Below are 22,711 nucleotides of genomic sequence, written 5' to 3'. Positions count from 1 at the left end.
AGTAGAATAAATGGAAAATAGAATAACAGATACTGAAGACAAAAATGCAGGCACTGGAGAAAAAAAGTTACAGATATGGAATAAACACTCAATACATGCTAAAGGGAAGCCCAAGAAGAACCAGACAGTGCCAAGAAATTTAATCTTCGTATAATTGGGGTGGACGAAAGGGAGGAATACCCAAATAAAGGAATGCAACACTTATTCAATAAGATCATCACTGGAAATTTCCCCAGTTTTAAAAGAGAAAATCTTACTTACATAACAGAGGCCTACAGAACACCTAACAAGCAAGATCCCAGGAGGAACACTGCTGGGCACATTGTAGTGAAAATGCTAGATTTTAGCAATAAAGAAGCAATCTTGCATGCAGCAAAAGCAAAGAAGGAGCTATACTACAATGAGAAAAAAATTAGAATCACACAGATCTCTCCATACAGACACTGAACATAAGGAAAGCCTGAGAAAGTACCATCTGAGCTCTGAGAACCAACAACTGCCAGCCCAGACTGGTATATCCAGCAAAGCTAGCATCCACATTTGAGGGAGAAACTAAAAATTTTAAATTTTTAATAGTAAAGAAAAACTAAATGAATTCACAGCCAATAAGCCAGCATTACAAAGAATATAAAGAGCAGGATTACAATCCAAAGAAAGCATTCAATAACAGGGATCCAAACCAGATAGAAATCATTAGGAGACCAACTTAGTAAATACAGGAGGAAAGAAGGAAAACTTAGCAAAATAGAAAATGGCAGGAAATACAATACGCCTCTCTATAGTAACCATATATAGAAAATCAAAAGAAAAAGAACTGAACATTGGATCAAAAAACAAGATCCATCAATTTCTGTCTTCAAGAGACCCACCTCACAGCCAAAGATAAAAGCAAACTCCTCAAAAGACTCCACATAGAGTTCCCCAATGACCCAGCAATCCCACTTTTGGGTATTTACCCAAATGATCACAAACAAGGCCACACTAAAGCTACCAGCATGACTATGTTTATTGCAGCATTATTATTACTTTTTGTTTTTGGGTCCGGTCATGGGGCCTGAACTCTGGGCCTGGGCGCTGTCCCTCAGCTCTTCAGCTCAAGGCTAGCACTCTACCACTTGAGCCACAGCGCCACTTCCGGCTTTTTTCTTTTTGCTTATGTGGTACTGAGGAATCGAACCCAGGGCCTCAGGCATGCAAGGCAAGCACTCTACCACTGAGCCACCTTCCCAGCCCTATTGCAGCATTATTTACCATAGCTAAGATATGGAACCCACCCAGATTCCTCTCAGTAGATGAATGGATCAAGAAAATGTGGTATAATATAAACAATGGAATTCTATGCCTCCATCAGAAAGAATGACATTGCCCCATTTGTTAGGAAATGGAAAGACTTGGAAAAAATTATATTAAGTGAAGTAAGCCAGGCCCAAAGAAACATAGGTCCCATGGTTTCCCTTATTTGCAATAACTAGTATATGTATGAGTCAAGCAGAAAAGGTCAGATAAGTTGATGTTAGGGAAATGAACCCTAAGATATGTATTCAAATGTTTCTTTTTTCTTTCAGGTGATTGTTTCTAACACATTTATAAGATTATTTCTTTGCTGTTTTGTATGTCTCTCCCCTATGGTATAACCCCTGCTTTCACTGTATTTGAGGTTGGTATAATTTGTGGAGGGGAAGGGAAAAACAAATCATTTAAATAGGGATATGGTGGATCCCATTGCAACAATGAGATATACAAGTCCTTATGTGGAAAAATGAACTTTACAACTTTGGTGGAGGGGGAGGATTGGATGGGGGGCGGGGGGAGGATGGGAAGGCATGGGAAGGGGAAACAAAGGAGGAGGCTACAATGCTTGATAAGAAATGTACTCATTATCTTGCCCATGTAATTGTAACCCCTCTGTACAGTATTTTCAAAATGAAAAAAAAAAAAAAGTATGTACAGAAAAAAACTGATTTTATGGAAGAGGAAACTGAAAAAAATCAAACTCCGAGTGAAAGGATGGAGGAAGATCTACCATGCAAATGCCCCCAGCAAGAGAGCAGGAGTTGCAATTATGATATCTGACAAAATAAACTTTATACTAAAATCACTACGAAAAGTCAAAGAAGGTCAGTACATAATAATACAGGGAACAGTCTGAGAAGAGGATGTCACCATTGTCAATCTATACATCCCAAACATAGGTGCACCCAAATATGTTAAGCAAATACTCTCAGATTTATAGGAAATGATGGATCCAAATACAATAATACTAGGAGACTTTAATACTCCACTCTCACCAAAGGACAGGTCTACCAACCAAAGAATTGGCAAAGAAGTCTCTGAATTAAATGATGTCATATCTCAAGCAGACTTAACTGAGATATACCAAGTTTTCCACCCAACAACAACTACATATTCTTCTCAGCAGCCCATAGAACTTTTTCTAAGATAGATCATATCTTAGTTCATACAAAGAATTTAAGCAAATACAAGAATATCAATATAAGTCCCTGTATTTTATCTGACCATAGTGGAATCAAACTAGTTCTCAATAGCAATGCATACAGTAAAAAAGAAACTCAAACACATGGAAATTAAACAGCACACTGCTGCACAACACATGGGTCGCAGAAGAAATTACAAAGTTTCTACAATTCAATGAAAACGAAGGCACATCATAAAGAAACCTGTGGGACACAGTGAAAGCAGTCCTGAGGGGCTAGTTTATTGCTCTCAGTGCTCACATCAAGAAAACAGAGACAAACCAAATAAACAATGTCATGATGCAACTAAAACTGATAGAGACACAAGAAAAAATGAGCCTAAAGTTGCTAGACAGAGTAAGATAACCAAAATAAAAGCCAAAATTTACAAGATAGAGTATAAGAAAGCTATAAATAAAATTAATAAAACAAAAAGCTGGTTTAAAATAAACACCAGCAAGATTATCTAAGAAAAGAAGAGAGGAGACCCAAATCAATAAGATCAAAGATGTCACAGGAAAAATTACAACAAACATCCAAGACATCCAAATAATTATAAAGAAATATTTCCAGACTCTACTCACAAAGGAAGGAAAACCTAGCAGAAATGGATGAATTAGTAGAGAAATACAAATTGTCTAAACTGAACCAAGAATAAATAAATGAATTAAATATGCCAATAACCTACAATGATATAGAGGAAGAAATCAGAAGTCTTCCAACAAGGAAAAGCCCAGGACCAGATGGATTCACTACAGAATTCTATAAGAACTTTAAAGAGGAACTAATACCCATTCTCCTCAAACTCTTCAGAGAAATAGAAGCAGAGGGAGTAATCCCAAACTCAATTCTATGAAGCCAATATCACACTCATCCCCAAACCAGGCAAAGACCCAACAAAAAAGAGAACAAACCAATCTCACTGATGAACACAGATGCAAAGATCCTTAACAAAATTCTAGCTAACAGAATCCAGAAACATAAAAAATCATATACTACAACCAAGTAGGCTTCATCCCAGAGATGCAGGGATGGTTTAACATATGTAAACCAATAAATGTAATTCATCATATCAACAGATCCAAGGTCAAGAACCAGGTGATTATCTCCATTGATGCAGAAAAGGCTTTTGATAAAATACAACACTCATTCCTGTTAAAAGCTCTGGAAAAAATAAGAATAGAAGGAACATTCCTTAAAACAATAAAAGCCTTATATGACAGACCAACAGCCAATATTACACTTAATGGGGAAAAACTACAACCAATTCCCCTAAAAACAGGAATGAGGCAAGGATGCCCACTCTCTCCACACCTATTCAATATAGTTCTTGAATCTTTAGCCAGAGCAATAACGCAAGAAAAAGACATTAAAAGGATCTGCATAGGGGAGGAAGAAGTGAAACTATCTCTTTTTGCAGATGACATGATTTTATATCTTAATGATCCCAAAGGCTCCATCCCCAAACTCTTAGAGCTTACAAACCACTTCAGAAAAGTAGCAGGATTCAAAATTAACACACAAAAATCAGTCACCTTTCTGTCCACCAAAAATCTACAAGCAGAAAGGGAAATCAAGGAAACAACCCCATTCACAATAAACTCAAATAAATAAATAAATAAAGTATCTAGGAATAAACCTAACCAAAGATGTAAAGGGTCTACTTCATGAAAACTATAAAAGCCTAAAAAAAGGAATCATAGAGGATACCAGGAAATGGAAAGATCTCCCATGTTCCTGGAAAGGCAGAATTAATATAGTGAAAATGGCTACACTGCCAAAATTGATATATACATTCAATGCAATTCCCATTAAAATCCCAATAGTGTGCTTTACTGAAATAGAGAAAACAGTCCAAAAGTTCCTATGGAACAACAAAAGACCTAGAATAGCCACAGCAATTCTAGGCAAAAGAAACAATGCTAGTGGGATCACAATACTGGATTTCAAGATCTACTATAGAGCCATAATAACAAAGACAGCTTGGTACTGGCATAAAAAGAGACCCAAAGACCAATGGAACAGACTAGAGGACCCAGAAATAAAGCTGCATACATTACAGTCAGTTGATATTTGACAAAGGAACCAAAAATGTACAGTGGAAGAATCATAGCCTCTTCAACTATTGGTTCTGGGAAAACTGGGTGGCCACATGCAGAAAACTGAAAGTGGACCCTAGCCTGTCACCATGCACTAGCATCAACTCAAAATGGATTAAAGACCTTAACATCAAATCTGACACTCTGAAACTACTGCAGGACAGAGTAGGAGAGACACTTGAAGTTATAGGCCCAGGCAGGAACTTCCTGAACAGAGTCCCAGGGTCACAAGAAATTGGAGAGAGACTGGACAAATGAAACTATCTTAAAATAAAAAGTTTCTGCACAGACAAAGAAATAGCAACCAAACTAGAAAAAAAGCCAACTAACTGGGAAAAAGTGTTTACCAGCAAAATATCAGACAAGGGTCTAACATCCATTATATACAGGGAACTCAAGAAACTAACCCCTCACAAATCTAACACACCAATCATGAAGTGAGCATGGGAACTAAAGAGAGACTTCTCAAAGGAAGAGATAAAAATCGCAAAGAAACACATGAGGAAATGTTCATCATCCCTGGCTGTAAGAGAAATGCAAATAAAAACAACACTGTGATACCACTTTATCCCAGTCAGAATGCCCCACATCCTAAATTCAGCCAACGACAAATGCTGGAGGGGATGCAGAGAAAGAGGAACCCTACTGCATTGCTGGTTGGAATGTATACTCATACAACCACTTTGGAAAAGTTTGGAGTTACCTCAGAAAGCTAAATATAGACCTCTCCTATGACCCAGCTATACCACTCCTCAGCATCTACCCTGAGCAACAGGAACCAGCATACAAAACACATGCACCTCCATGTTTATTGCAGCACTGTTCACAATAGCCAAGATTTGGAAACAACCTAGATACCCCACTACTGATGAGTAAACCCCAAAATTGTGGTACTTATATACAATGAATTTTATGCAGCCATTAGAAAGGACAAAATAATGGCATTTGCAGGGAAATTGATGGAACTGGAGCAGGTTATTTTGAGTGAAGTAAGCCAAGAGCAAAGACACAAATGGCACATGGTCTCCCTGATATGTGGATGCTAAAGCCAAAATACCAGAAGATATGGCAAAGTAACAGGACTCAAGAATCAAAGGAGAGCCACCCATTTTGTCATATCATTGCTAAATGACTCCACGTTCATGACCATATATGGTAGATATATGCACACAACAGAGGGAAGCCAGGAGGAGAAACAGAATAAGTGGGAACAGCCTACACAAAGCAAAAGGAAAGAAAAGTAAACATCACCTGATGTAGAAAAATAACTTGTATTGTCAAAGCTCATAGAATTCACAAACTATATAGACCATGATAATGACTATTTGCCTTGTGAAGGTTAAAATGTGTTTGTGACTTTAACTAAGTATCACTATTCCAAAATACTGTGAAATATGTGAAATTTATGTAATCACATAATCTCAATTAAAGAAAAAAAATTGTATTCATATACTGTTTTGTAGAATGGAAACTTCTTTGTACAACTACTTCAATATAATAATTAAAAAGACACAATAAAAAAAAGCACGATAGGGAATTTTACTAGATTGCTCAGTCCCTGGGGCACATGCTTTCCTAGTTCTAAAATATAGTATAGTAGTTAATATTAGAAAAAGTCAACTACATTTCTCTCCAAGGGTAGAGAGAAGGCAAGGACTGAGGGATAAACAGTCAGAAGAAGTGCCTTAGAGGTCTCACAGAGAGAAGGGCAAAAGGGAAAGGGGAAAAAGGAAAGGGGATGTGTTTAGAGAGTCTTCTGGTGTGTTTTCCTTTGCCTAAAGCTTTCCTCTACCCACTCTTCCTCAGTTACACCTGCTCTTTCCTGGCACCTCAGGGGGTCTTCACTCCCTGACTGCAGTAGTGCCTTCTCATTCCTGATGCATAGACCTATCTTTGTTAAGATATTACTTTTATACAGTTGTGATTGGTTGACAAGTGTCCCCACTCCATCCTCAGCTCCTTTTTGTTGTTGTTGTTATTGTTGTTTGGCTCACTGCTGTAATCTCTGGCATCTTCAGCATCCTATGCATTTTTTTGGATAAAGCACAGTACCTGGTTCCTTATTACTCTGGGTTGGCTTTGAGAACTCCAGGGGAAGGAGGAGAGCAAAGAATATAAGATAAAGGGGGCTGTAGGGATGGGGAAAAAACTACAAAGCTTTGGCTTAGTACTTTCTTCAACTCAGAAACTTGTCTGGGACAATACAGGGTGGGACAGATACTTGTATTATAGGCCATTCATTTGATACAGATTTTATTTTTTAAACCCAATGTCATCACTATACAGTTTATCTGCCCTTTAGAGATGTTTACAATTGCAAGACTGTATGTGTCACATGCTGACTGACAGTCATCCTCCATTTTAGGAAGGACTTTTAGGACTTTTAGTTTTGTGGTCCCTTGGAGAGGTGCATTGGTTCCTGCAAATCTTCCCCCTTTCTGTGGCTCAAAAGAAGAGCTGGTTGCCAGATCCCTTTGGCTACATAGGGCTGGTTTTATGGTAGGGATGGCAGAGTTCCAAGTTGGATGTGGCCTGTGCCTGGTGCCTTATTTACTGAGACTGTTGCAATGGGACTATGTAAGAGGTGCATTTCCATTTGGGATTATTTATAGCAGCTGAATTAATGTCCTAATTCTGGCTTTGAATATTCAGCAATCAAAATGAAGGGAATAGAGGCCACCCTGGGGTAGTGACTTAGTGGAAAAAAGTGACCAACGTGCCATATGTGCAGGACAAGTTAACAGTAGCTCCACTCTTGTGATGAATTCTGTTTGGCAAACTGGAACACTTAAAGGACTTTTCTCTTAGATTTGCTCTTTCCCTATCATTTAACTTACTCATCACCTTACATTACAGACAGGACTTAATAAAAACTATGGACTTGGAGTCAAAAAAATATTTTCAAGCATACACAAAAATAATATAAGGAATACCTGTTCACCCTTCATCCTGCACTTCTTTCTTACAAATCATTTGAAAGTAAGCTACACACATTATATCACAATCTCCCATAAAAATTATATATGTGCTTCTTAACCATGAAGCCATTCTTCTATATAACAGCAATACTACTATCAAAAAAATATCATACGTTTAAAATGTCATTTAATTTGGAGTAGAATGTGTTTAGCGAAAGACTGACATTCATAGGCAAGTTCCAGTGAGTTGCTAGAGAAATTTATCCTTCTGCTGAATTAAAACCTGATAGATTTGAATCAGTGGAGTGTTGGTTTTGTGTTAATGCAAGTCTGCAACTCTATGATTCCATCACCTCTTTTCATTGCTTTGCAAGCAGTTAAATATCTCAGGTCTTACCTCACAGAACCTGAGGAAAAAAGCTAGAGGTAGGCTTCCCACTATCTCATTCCTGGACTCTTCATACAATATTATGAAATGTTAATATTAGACTGACAAAAAGTTTTCATGCATCAAGAAGCAAGACAATTGCTTCCATATGAAAAAGTACATGCATAGTTTGTTTCATAGAACCTTTGTATTGAATTCGAACACAAAACAGAGACTCATGCAGATATAATTTCTTTATAAGGGTCATGCACACATTCATTCTGCTTTCCACAGTGCCATTTGTAATGTGAAGCTGATGGTAATGGCCATAGTTTCTTGTCAATGCCCACTATGAGCTCCACTTAGCTCACTTGGTGAAACTTCAGCTGACTAAAACAGGCAGTATGACAACAAAAAAGGGGAGAAAGAACCAGCAGTCTTCATTTTGAAAGTGCCCAAAACATGCCACAGAGATCATTCATTAAAAGAAAGTGACTACCAACTTTAAAAAAAAAATTTCACCAACATAAAGATCTAACTTGCAATCACCTCTACTAAGCATCTCTGAAACATTCCTACCTTTGAACTTCCTTAAGATGAGTGCCACAGTGAATGTGGAGCAAATAATATCCTGCCTTTAAGGCTTGGGATGCCTCATGGGATGCAAAACCATATGAGACATGTCAACAGACATCTGTGACAGTGCTTGCTGAATCATAGTGCTAGATTTTAGTTATTTAAATTTAAAGAGTGGCATCTGGGGAAAGAATGAACTTTCTGAACAGTATACACACTCTATATTTTTGGGAAACTGATAAGAATATAAAGTGTTTGTAATTCCCAGAGCTGAAAGAGCTACACTACCAAAGGAAGTGAAGAATTTGTGGGTTTGTATGAGTAAGATGACTAATAAAAACAAGAAAAAATGACCAACTCATGTACATTGAAAACTGTGAAGACTTGTCTTTAACTTCCTTACTAAATATTCTTTTTTTACTTTTTATTAAATACTTTCGTGCATCTTGGTGTTTTCTTCAAGGGAAAAAGTATGTCAGTCAACCTGGGACACAGATAGAAGGATTGAGACTTGAGTCCAGCCAGTCAAAAAGGACAGCTAGGCATTGTTTCGATACAACTTGGAGTTATGGTTTGTGCTTGTAATTTTAGAACCCAGGGATGAATATTTCAGAAGACTGGACTCTGAGTCCAGCCCAGGCAAAAAGTCCAAGAGGTATCTGAAAAAAATAACTAAAACAATCCAGGTGCCAGTGTTTACACCTGTAATCCTAGCTACTCAGGATGCTGAGATCTGAGGATTACAGTTCAAAACCAGCCCAGATAGAAAAGTTCCCCCAAGACTCCTATCTCCAGCTAACCACTCAAAAACCCAGAAGTGCTACTGTGGCTCCAAGTGGTAGAGTCCTAGCCTTGAGCAAAAGAGCTCAAGGACACCACCCAGGCCCTGAGTTCAAGTCCCATGACTGATAAAAAATAAATAAAGTTCTATGTGGTTTAGATCAAATGGTGGTGGGACCTAGCAAAGTTAAGACCCTGAAACCACTCTAGTGTCATCACAAATAAATGCAAATGAGCTCTAAAGACAGATAGCATGTATACTACTGTCAAGAACATTCTATGATGGCCAAAAAGAAAATACTCAGTTATTAAGTAGGCAAGCATAGTTTAAGAGCTTTTAAAACTAATCACTCTGTTGAGTTCAAACTTAGATAGTTTTAATATCTCAATAATAAAATAGACATTAGCCATAGAAGTATGCATTTGTGAAGTTCTTTGTGCACATTTTCTAGTTGGAAAACATCACAATGGTACATCCAATTATGTGATTTTAAATCTTATTCTTTACTATATCTGTCTATATACCTCACTCTTTATGTCATTATGTGATGTAGTAATGAAAATACTGGAAGGCCTTATATGAGGGGTCCCCTCCCATCTTACCCCCTACACAGTCAAACATCTACTGCCTGACACCTTAGCTCTAAAAACAGATTACTTTTTGCTTTATACATTTTCTTATAAATTTTCCGATACAATTTGTTCTTGGTGAAAGAGTTCATGAAAGCACATTAGAGTTAAGTTGTGTATGCTATTAGTGCATATAGCTAATTTCCTGATTTGTAACTATCATAATTTATATGACTAGGTTTTGCAGCAATGACAATATTTTATGAGAAATGGGGGTTTCATTCTTCTACTTTGTACAATCTCATGCAGAATTAGACACTCATCGCCATGACAAATTTGTTTTTTCTGCTTCAAACATAGACTCTTTCTTAGGTTTACTTTGGTAGTGAGTATTCACCTATGAGTAATTTTGGGCAAAGTCTTTGAACATACATTACTTACATTGGGCTTTCTTGGCCTTTAACTATTTTCTTGTTTTGTCATCATGTCACCATGTCTTACCTCCAAATCTAATGTGTTTGTTGGGGGGTCACAGTGACTGCCCTTTTTCCTCAGTCTCTAACATGGTGCATGTGGGCATGTAGTTCATGTGATGCTGATTTTACAATAATCGCCACCATACTCTATCACTGCTACCCAGGATGTTTAAACACAGGAGATGAGAACCATCAATGGGAATGAAAAGTTCTTAGCTATTAAAAAGAAAACCCTCTCTTGTTTCAGAAATCTTTAAGCTTCTCTCTATTCTGAGAAGCACAGTTATTTTACTTCTTATAAAAACTGAAGACAAAAGACCTTCAGACCTCAGTCCAAAATGCCCATGATAGTAAGACCTGGGACTGTTCCAGCCCAACCAGACATTCCTAATCCCTCAACAAGACCCTGAAGCCCCTCTTCCCTGAGGGCCAGTAGGCATGACTATCTGGAAGATGGAACCTGTCATATTAGCTAAGTCTTTTGCATACTTCCTTCTTGGAATTACATGAAAGTATTTTTTCCTTGGATACTTGCACTGGACAAACACAATGAAGTCAATTCTAGAATAAGGTAGGCAGAAACAAGGCTAGAGAGGAAAAGTACTTAGTAGAAGAATTGTCAGTCTTTCTGTCATAGAGCCCACTCATCCACTCCAATTTGAGGGTAAAGCTGTAACTTGAGCTTAAAGCTGTAACACCTTATGTGATGAGAATATCAACTGTTTTCTCTCCTCTTAGCCATGGTGAAGCCTAACATTAATCAAAAACAGCTTGATTTTCTTTGTGGCTATTGAATGCATATATTGGGCTTATTGATTTTTTTTATCAGAGTCTTACTGTGTAACTGAGATTGGTTTCAAACTTACCATCCTCCTGCCTCTACATCCTAAATGCTTGGACTACTGTCATTCACTCTCACTCTTGAATGAGTTAATAAATTCTGGTGTTTACATTCTACGACAGACCAATTGAACCTAAAGCCTTGGAGGTAGATTCCAGACATCCCTCTTTTTTTTAGAAGTTTGAAGTAAGATTCTAGTAGACTACCAATGTTAGCTGGACCAAACCATTCATGGTCATCCCAACTCTTGACAGTGATGGTTTAGGAACATAAATGTAATTTTATCCTAGCCATTGAGACATGAAGCAGCTTTGGAGGGCTTCTGAAGTAAAGTGTATCATTTCTAAGGAGCTTCTAGATCTCCTCTGTCTTATCTAGATGTGATGCCTATCAGACTTGTTACCTAGAAGACACTAGAGCTTCAAAAGTCAAACATGAGACCAGAACCTACTGTGTGAGATCAAGAGTTTGCTAAAACTCTGGGCTTCTTGTGGAATGTATTTGCATATTTTTCAAACCTATTGATGCTTGGCTGGGAGTAATTTCTAGAAACAAACATTCTTAGCAATTCCTGAGGTATTCTTTTGCCTCTTAAAAAAAAGTCTAGGAGCCAGGTTCCTAGTTCAGACACTCACCTCCTCAAAAACATTTATTTCATCTGTACTTCCACATTTAATATGGGAGAAGGACAGCTTCACTGTAATCAAGATTCTAGAGGTTTGAGGAGACCTCTTGATGCAGAATCAGGACACCAAAGAGAAGAAAAAATGGCCAGAGGTCAGGCTCCAAATGGTAAGTCCTCTTTGAGAAAACAAGGTGTTTTCCTACATATGCAGCCAACTATTTGATAACCTAATATTGGAGCCAGAAGACTGCCAGGCCTTGATTAGATGCTATGTCCCCCATCGGCTCATTAAATCTCATAATATATGAGATTATCATTCCATTTTCAGAAAAGGAAGAAGATGTCTAGTGAGGGTGTGTGGTGAAGCAATGGCTTCTGGATAGGGTACTACTTGTATATCTCTACAAGTGAGTATTAGTTGAATACCAGTGAAAAAATCAATCTATCTTTGACATCAGGAAAAGATCCAATCGCTGCTTCAGAAGTTTCTTTGAGTGAGCTCAGCACAGGTGTTTAACCTGTGAGTTTTGCAGCAATTAGGGACTAAAACATTTATTGTGCAAAACCAATTGTTGCTCAAGAAATGATGTATGTGGTCCATTCACCCTTCTATCTCTCTACTCTCTACAACTCAGCTAATTAGACACAAACCTGTTGAGAATGGTGAAAAAGAGCTGCTGATTTGATCACATGCCAACCCACTTTGTATATTGAGGCTGAAAGATAGCTCCACAGTGTTACACACTTAATGGAGCCAACTGGAAGACACCTTGTACCCAAATACCTACAACCAAAAGTTTTGAGTGATTTTCACTTGGCTGCTCTAAAAATATATGCTATAGCTCATAATACTCTGGGAGATTGTCTGCTCCATAGCATGGCACTGGTTGAAAGTACTTTCTAGGAGCTCAGTAGAACCTGTCATGAGGGATGCACAATTGTCCAATCATTTTAGAATCTAATTCTGGCATCTGTAAAACTCTTGACAATTCAGAGGAACAGCAACACAAAATAGGGCTGTTTCCAGAAATCACTCATACCCTTCATCTTGGTCTCACATCTGAACATCTTGCAGGGCATTTTGAACAACTGGCTCAGGGAAGGAGGATTGAGTCATACTGATAGCTTGATTCAGTCCTTGCCTGTCAAGGCTAGGGGCCCACTGCCTGCCTCAGGTCCTTGAGAGGTGGCAGAGTGGTCACTGTTACCTGGGACTTATCACCAGCTGCCATGATATGGGCTGGAAATAAACTTGTTGTCTGAGGAATATGATATAGAAATTCCCCAGGGCTGCTATACTAGTAGAACTTGGTAGTAGAACTTGCTGAATGATGCAGATTCCCAGTGACTAGAAAACAGCAAAACATGATGTCTTAAATTGCAGCAGGTTTAGGAAGGACAACATGCTGTTCTGAAGTTCCCAGTTGGGAAGCCCTTTGGTGACCTCCAAAATAGTTGATCTTATAGCCTGTGAGCTGCTCTTGAACACCATTTTAAAAGTCTTGAATGATGCTCAGTATCATGATTATCCTATTTATCTCTACAAATTGCCCTTCCTTAATATTGTATAAATGTGTGTTTTTCCAAGTTTGTGCAAGATTCTTAATGGCTCTTACTGACAGGTTCTATATCAAAGCTACATAAATATCCATTTTTAGAGGTTAGGAAAATAAGCAGAAGTATAATTTGAAAGGTATTGGATGTGACAGAGTGAGCTTCAAATCCAGGACTCTGAAACCAAATAACATTATCTTCTTTTCTGTTTAGCTTTGCTTTCCAAAGTGTCAGTTACCTAAGATTAGCCATGGTCAAAAATATTAAATGAAGATTTCCAGAAGCAAACAATTCATACATTTTAAATAACTTTTACTGCAGTATATCATGATATTTGCTCTATTGTTGGTGTTGTTATCTTACTGTGACTAATTTATCAATTTAAACTGGACTATAGGTATGTTTCTATGTTGTGGGAAAAGTAACATCTACAGAATGCCACAGCTCATCCTAGCATTTAGGTTTCATTGGGAAATTAGAAAAGAATAATGGGAGGAGGTGGGGGAACACCAAGTTTCATAGTCTCTGTGACTCACATTGCCAAGACTCACAAATGGGGCATCATTTTGTCCTTATAGGGTGATAAACTCAAACCTTGTCTCTGGCTGGCTTCAAGTATCAGGCAGCTGTGTGTTCAGAGCAGCGAATTCAGAAGCACAGGTTTCTTCAGTACCCAGGAGCTTGTAACTGGCATCTGAAAAGAAAGCTACCTTGCCAAAGATAGTGCCCTATAAGTCTGTCCCAACTCAGAGAGAGTGGCCAGAGCTTAGATTCAAACACAGAGCCATGTTTACAGCTAAATTCCTTCAGAGATACTTGACCTTGGCCCTTCGTTTTACTACAGCATCCCTTGTAAAATGAGAATAATATATCCCTGAAAGATGGTTACCAAGAACAATTTTTTAAATCACTATTTTTATTACAGCTTTTCAATAGTTGATTATTATAGTTGTATTTGACTGTGTTATGTATTCTGAAAAAAAATGGATTTGGGCCTGACACGGCCAGTTGGGTGTCTTGTCAAGTCTCTGGTGACCAAAAGTAAATATTTTTTGAAAAAAGCCTGCAGTCAGTCTGTGGACTTGTGAAGGGAAGCATTTTCCACTTCCTGGACTGGAGAGCTCACTGACCTGTAGTCCTGAACGAGGCTATGATGCATCTCCTGCAGGAAAGCAATGTGTGACACCATTCTCTTGAGTTGGGACAAATTTCACAGGGCACCATTCCTGGCAAGATAGCTCTGTTTTCAGATGCTATCTACCAGCTCCAGGGTCCCCAAACAACCTGTATTTCTGGTCATTCTGTGACAATTTAGTGGGGATTCTTAGGGCTCTCTCAAGTTTGATACTTCATCATAGTGACTCAGATGGCTCAGGAAACCAAGCATTTATGATGGCAGTTTTATTTTGAAGGGCAGAAAGGACTGGAAATGAAGGATGAAGGACAGAAGACATAATCTGGGAAGCAGGGCTCTATGTGCTCATGACATGTTACTGACCACTACATCAATGTGTTCACCGATAAGGTAGTTCTACCAAGAATTTGGTGTCCAGACTTTCATTGAGAGTTCTGAGCATGGCTATCCCCCACCCCAATTTTTAATTATCTTTATGTAGCTGTACAAATGAGCTGCTAACTAGCAAAATGGTTTAGTAATAAAATATGTATTGATCATTGAAACCCCTTCAACATTCTGACTTATCGCTCCCAATGTCATCCCCCTTAAGGCCATCTAAGAGCTTACTTTGACAGAGTCATCTAATTAGCATAAACTTTTGGGACTTACAAGAATAAAACAAAGAGAGTCCCACTATGGGAAAATTTTAAGGGAAACTCTTTTCTACTAACAGCCATTATTCTTGGGCTATACAAAAATATTATTACAGCCAGGCATTGCTGAGACCTGGAGAATTGTGAATATGGTTTGAAGCCAGACTGGGTCTAAAAGTCTTTGAAATTCCATCTTGAATTAACCAGCAAAATGCTTGGCTGGAGGTGTGGCTCAAGTAGTAGAGTGCAGCCATGAACAAAAAAGTGCTGATCAAGAGCTTGAGGTCCAGAGTTAAAGAGCTTGAGGTCCCAGTATTGGCATACCCATACTAACAAAAATGATCAATAGAGGCAGACATCGGTAGGAAGCCAACAGAAGCATATAAAAAGCACACATATGATTTATGTGACAAATGATTTGAGAGCATATATAGCTCCCCAAGCTGACCAATCCGCAATACTGATAGAGGCTCTCATCCAGTCCTCCCTACAACTGTGGCCCAAAGCCAGTGAATTCTTCATTTTATAGAAGTATGAGCATTGTGAGCAGGAATATCTTATACATACAGGTACATAGGCCCCTTGTTATTGAGAAGGTAAAATTATAGCTCCTGAGCATTTCACATCAAACCTGCCATCACCTGACTTCATGGTACCGTCCCAGAATTTCCTTTTGTGGTAAAAAGGGCAATAGGACACCAGCCCCTACCAAGACCTCTTGGGCACACATTATACCCCATTTCTTAATCCAAGTCTTCTTCAAGACCAGCATTTTGAGCTTCCTCAAGGAAACTTTCCCCTGCACCTTGAAACACGGCTGCTGTTCAGTCATTAGATATCTAATCATAATTTCATTGACTTACTGTGATTTTTCTATTGAAAACAATTGATTTTTTCTATTTACTATTTAAGCTGAATATACATTAAATGACTTTCAGCTAGACAGAATAAAAGAATAACCTAGCTTAAAGTCTGGGAGCATTCTAATTTACTTAAGAAATTTAGCAGTAACAAGACCCAGATTGGTTCTTTCTATCTTATAAACATAAGAAGTAGTGCTATCAATAGCATTCATCCTTCAATGTGGAAGACAATAGCTGCAGTGTTGTTTTTCTCCTCTTCTATCCCTTTCCTTAGCAGAGTGGAAAATACTTCTGAGTGAGCTTTAGCAGAATTTCTCTTATATCTCATTGCCCTACATGAGATCATGAGTTTTTCCCTACAACTTCCCCTGGGAAGTTACTAAATTCCTGTATTTTTTCAGACCACCATTCCATAGAGCTACATATATTTTCCCCTGGATATAATAATGTTGCCCTAGGAAGTAAGATGGTGGGATGGTCCAAATATTTGAAGAAAGTAGAGGTAATTTGTTCTCAGCCAAAAAAGACAGTAAAGGGTATAAGAACAAGGAAGGGGAAGAGAGAGCAGAAGAAAAGAATAGTCAAAAGAAGGAAGGAGGAGGAGAGAACAAGAAAGCAAGATACAAGTCAAACAAGAATACCAGGCTGGGGCTGGGAAGGTGGCTCAGTGGTAGAGCGTTTGCCTTGCATGCCTGAGGCCCTGGGTTCGATTCCTCAGCACCACATAAGCAAAAAAGAAAAAAGCCGGAAGTGACGCTGTGGCTCAAGTGGTAGAGCGCTAGCCTTGAGCTGAAGAGCTGAGGGACAGCGCCCAGGCCCAGAGTTCAGGCCCCACGACCAGACCCAAAAAAAAAAAAACAAAAGAATACCAGGCTGTAACTTGTATTTTTAATTGAATGTACTTTACAAATAAACCTTATATAAGATTCATGTTTACTTATCGTCATAACCTTTGCCAGATTAAAGGTTTTTGAACTTTTTGACTCAAATAAATTTTACCACACACTTTTTGGCTCTAATTTATTACCCTTGTTGGCTTTTGGCAGAAATATTCCTCACCTTTCTAGAAAAAAATAATGTAGACCTGGAAACTTAATTGTTTTCGTAGGAGTAATTTAATTTCCTTCAACCCTCACTGGGAGGGAAGTCCTTATTGAAGGTATCTTAGCCACCATGTTCTGAAAGGCTAGGCTTGCATTGTGTTTTGGAAGGAGGTCAGATGAGAGTTCTGTCACAGACACCAATGGACAACGTTACAGGATTCATCCCTACCCTACTGTGAAATCTAACTGTGAACAGGACTCACTCTATGGGGTGGGGTGTGGATCAAAGCCACTTTAAATGGCTTTGACAATGAAACTCATCTGGCTGTGTGTGGTTGGCTTAATCTTTCATCTTTAGAAGCTCCTCAAAGTCAAATCGAAACTCCTTGGTTGGTGTCAATAAAGAAGTCTGACCCTTTAGCACCATATGCTTCAGATCATGGGAACTGAAACCAGAGGACTTCTCACAGTCCAACAGTACCCACTCCATGGAGTGAAGTGTTATGGGGTCCAGTGTTGACCTAGGATGAAGGGGACCTTGAACCCCAAATTAAAGCCCATTCATCTAGACTGTGTCTCCTTAACCTGTTTCCAATATCTACAGGTAAAAATTTCCTCAGGTTTATTTTCAAATAAAATCATTATAATTAAATATGTGCATTGTTTCATAAACAAATGAGTATTTGTATACATATACTTCTATGTACATTCTGAAATGTGCTTTTTTCACTTAATGACATGACTTACAAAACATTGCCATACAACCCCATTCTACTTAAGTACTGAAAAATATTGATCTAATCTCTCTCTCTTGTTTTTGGACTTGAGTATAATGCTGAAGTTAACATACATTCATATCGAAATGCAGACATTTACGGGGTAAACTGCCTGGAAAGGGAGGTATGTTTTATATTTGGCAGAAATTCCTTTACTGCCTGCCTTGAATAATGTACAGATTCACCTCTCACTGGGAAAACAGGACTGTGGTAGCTTCTTACCAACACCAAACTTTATTTGTGGTCACTGTTATGGAAACAGCTAGTAATACTGCATTCATATTTTGACTTACACTACTTTCTTTAAATAAAATGAGTTTTTATGTTTGTTTGTTTGTTTGTTTGCTGGTCCTAGAGCTTGAACTCTTGGCCTGGGCACTGTCCTTGAGCTTTTGTGTTCAAGGCTGGCACTTGATCCACTTCCAGCTTTTTTGGTACTTTAGTGGAGCTAAGATTCTTATGGACTTGCCTGCCCAGGCTGGCTTTGTGTTCAAAGCAGTCCTCAGATCTCAGTCTCCTGAGTAGCCAGTTTACAGCATGAGCTACTGGCACCTGTGTATGTATGATTTTTATTTTTCTATCATGACTGAAGATGATGTTTGGTAGTTTTTCTTAATTGGAAAATGATTACTAGCATCTATTAGTTGTACAAGGGCTTTATTTGTGTGTGTGTGTGTGTGTGTGTGTGTGTGTGTGTGTGTGTGTGTGTGTGTGTGTGTACCAATCCTGGGTCTTGAGTTCAGGGCCTCAGAGTTTTGCCTTAGGTTTTTGCTCAATGCTGGCATTATACCACTTGAGCCACAGCTCCACTTGTAGATTTGTGGTAATTAATTGCCAGTAAAAGTCCCATGGACTTTCCTGCCTGAGCTGACTTCAAAGGGGGCTTTCATTTTGATGTGCCCATATTTGTTTATAATGTGCTCTGATCAGATGCACTCCTTCCATCAATCTCTCCTCCACCTGCCCTTTCTTGAAACCATTCACCAGGTTTCACTGTTCTTTCACCCTCTCTATTTACCTCCTTGCCTCTTACTAATCACACACACACACACACACACACACACACACACACACACACACACACACCACACCCTCCATACAGGACCTAGTTTACATTTCCGTGATCTCATTTTTAGTGTACGCTTATTGTTCAAATATGTACCATAGTAGTATTCCATAAATGCATCTATTGTCTTAATCAGATTTACTATCGCAATTACTCTGCCTTTCCCTGGTACTTCCTATTATTCCAATTTAAAGTGAGTTTCTTAATCCCATCCTGATATACAGATACAACAATTTCATTTTTTTAAATCTTCTAACAGTTTATTTTCCACTCCCCACTCCCTTTTCTCCTCAAACAGATATACAATTGCAAGCATATATATGTATATGTATATGTATACGTATATATGTATATATACATATATGTATGTATATATGCACATAATACATATATGTATATATGCATATGTATATATGTATACATACATACATATATAATATATTACATTATATGTTATATATTATATATATTACATTATATATTACATATATTACATTATATATATTATATAATTTTATACAATACATATATTATATAACTATACATATATGTATTACATACATATATACATATGATCCTTTATGTATGTTTATTTTTAGATCTACAATGTTTTGTAGCTTTGAACTGGTTGTTGATAGTCTCTATTTTTGATAGAACTATTCAACTTTACTAATATTAATTTTTGTACAAGAAGAAAAGACACATATAGCTGGACATTTGTGCAAAACTTTCCCCAGTGCACAGATTGTTTCATTTGTGTTTTTTTTTCAAAATTTGTCTAAATAAATTTATCAACAATTTTCTAAATAAATACATTTAATTTCTTCTGACATTCCTGCTCCTCTCTTTCAGCAGAAAAATTTTATTTATGTATTTTTTCATTCACATACATTTTTAAAGTCACCTGTCTTTTCTTGAAAGACACATCTAGCCCATTTCTCGACTGCTTTTAAAGGTGGCAGGTGCTACATTCAAAGTACATATGTGAAAACTGAGCCAATTAAACTTAGGGGATGAGTTGGATTGGGAGGGATGAAGACGTAAGAAGGAAATGACATTGATCAAGATGCATTGCACTCACAAACTGGCAAGTACAATTGAAACCCCTTTCTATACTTACTTAAATAATACTTTTTAAAAGATAACATGTGCTAATTCATAAAGGTGAATGCTTCTGGTGATGCTCCAGTGACATATTTCAATATGTCACAGATAAACTTAGGTCTGCAGTGCTCTTTATCAGGGCCACAGTCAAATGCTATAAGTGTTCATTCTTCCCAAGGTCACAATAGAATTTGAAAGGATGACTACATAGGGAAGTGGAAAGCTATTTAGATAGTTATGTAAATATTCATGGTAACAAATGTCAATTCGCCTCATTTTTTGTGAAAGACTCATGGGTTGTCATAGCCCTTCTTAAATATGCAGTTTTCCTTTTCCCTTATGTAGTTATGCTGCCTTTTTGCTGCACTCTCAAGGAGTCTTCTGAAAATTGTTGAGAACATTTCTGTGACAAAGAATATGAATTGAAGAACCTAGCTATTATAATCCAAAATAAAAATCACTAGTATTTTGTTTCCATCTGAAAGAATTTACAATATATTACCTGGGCCCTAAAATTCCAATCACATGTTTCTGAAGAACTGGAAAGTATCAAGAGAGCTTTCAGCTGTAAGGAACAAAACTCTTCTTGTTACAACTTAAGCAATAAGGCATTTGTATTCATTTGCACAAATATTCACTAAACTTAATTTTCTCCCATTTGCAGAAGTTAATTCATAAGGTCAAAGCACTAACAGGTTGGTGTCCTCTGAGGTTTCTCCTCATGGCTTACAGATAACACCTCTTCACTATATCCTTCCCATTGGTCTTTCTTCTGTGTATGTATCCTAACCTTCTTACCAGTCCACTGTGATGGACTCATTTAATTACCATTTTAAAGACCTTATCTCCAGATACAGTAATATTTTAAGGTTTTGGCATTACAACTTCAGCATATGAATTTTGTGAGCCAAAATTCAGGCATAACACTGTTTACTTGTTGAATATAACATACTGCCATAACACTATTTAATTGTTGAATATAACATACAGTATAGAACTAAGAAATCCAATGGTTGGTACAGGGGCCAATCAATGCCAAAGCCAACATTTCTATAATTCTCATTATGTTTTCCTCATGGTGGCAAGACAGATGCCTCCTTAGACACTGTAAATAGGAGAAGAAGAAATATGGAAAGGCAATGCCAGAGTTTTCTCCTTTACTTACATAAAAAGACTGTTGAGTATATTTGTGTATATTCAGTAATATTTATGTATATAGCAACAGTGTGTGATTTAGGTTAGCCAAAGAATCTGTCCCACAGATTCTTTCTGATGCTCAGATCTAAGCTTCCTTTTCTGCTTTTGGTCTGTAATCTGTGGCCTCTTTGTGTCCTTTGAACATGTTCTAGTCATCAGGATTGAGATTTATCTCCTATCCACTAGAAATCATGCTGTGCTACATGACACTTTACATTGTTGTTTTAATTTTTCTATAGTGCAAATCCTTATGTAATTAGCAGGTATTAATCTTGCATTTTTAAAGAACAGTGGATGTAAAAGAATCAAATAATATTGTGGAAATTCAACTTCTGTTGCATGAACAGAAAAGAACCCGGGGTTTATTTGTTATGGAGCCAATGAAGGGTGAGAAATTGAAAAATACACAGTTCAGAATCAGGCACCAACACAAACCCTGGGAAGATTATGTGCTCTAGAACTTTTTATCTTTTTGAAGGACAAAATATTGCTCAGTGCCACTCAGTATATCAGTGAACAAACCCAAAAGTTCCAAGTCCCTCATTCTGGGAATAGTATTCCATATTTTACTAACTCTTTCCTTTTCAAATATGTTTAAAAACCTGCATTCCACAGCACAACAAATATCCTAGCTAAATATCCACCTCATTAATTATGATGGATGCCTTGAATTATCTCTGGAAAAACTCCTGGACTTGCTCTTGTGTCCTAGCCTTACTATGCTCAGGATCTAATTTGTGCCAATGAGCACAAGTTAGGAGCCCCACAGCACTAAGAGAGCTGCCACCCATGGCTTTGTGTACTGGACACTGATATATATTGCTTTTAATCATCACAAAATCTCTAAACCTGGTTAGGGAAAGTAGCTCAGCCTTTTCTGATATCTATAAGTTGTTCCTATATTCTTCATTCATAATTCATGATGTTATTCAGAAGTCTCTTTCCATTCTCTTCCCTTCCCTCTCATCCACAGTGAACCCAGATCAGCCTGAAAAAAGTCATCAGACCATGAACTTTTGACCATGGAAATATCTTCCCATTCAAAGGAAATAATTTGCAAACTGTGAGATGAGTTAATTTCCACTCAATTGTCCTTCTAAGTCTTTTTCTTTCTCTCACACATATACACACACAAGCTTCTCACTGTCTTTAATTCTTGCTTTCTCTCATTCTGTCTCTGTTTCTGTCATGCATACTCTCTCTCTCTGCCTCAGTCTCCAATTTTTCCAATACCAAAGAGAAGAAAAAAAACTTATCTTACATAAAGATTAACAAGGACAGGGGCTGAGAAGGTGGCTCAGTGGTAGAGTGCTTGCCTTGCATGCATGAGGCCCTGGGTTCAATTCCTCAGCACCACATAAGCAGAAAAGCTGGAAGTGGCACTGTGGCTCAAGTGGTAGAGCTCTGTCCTTGAGCTGAAGAGCTGAGAGACAGGGCCCAGACCCAGAGTTCAGGCCCCACAACAGACAAAAACAAAACAAAAAAAAAAAGATTAACAAGGACAACCTGATATTCATACACTGCCAAGTGTGAAATGGGCAACCATTTCACAGAGAAATTTCTCTTAAGAGAGAGCAGGGAGTAAAGAGCAGCAATTATCTGTGCTTGTCCA

Source organism: Dipodomys merriami, unplaced genomic scaffold, assembly GCF_024711535.1.
Source record: "Dipodomys merriami isolate MVZ:Mamm:240054 unplaced genomic scaffold, mDipMer1.0.p SCAF_16, whole genome shotgun sequence".
Classification (NCBI taxonomy): domain Eukaryota; kingdom Metazoa; phylum Chordata; class Mammalia; order Rodentia; family Heteromyidae; genus Dipodomys; species Dipodomys merriami.
The sequence above is the reverse complement of the archived record's forward strand: the minus strand, read 5'-3'. Positions refer to the sequence as shown.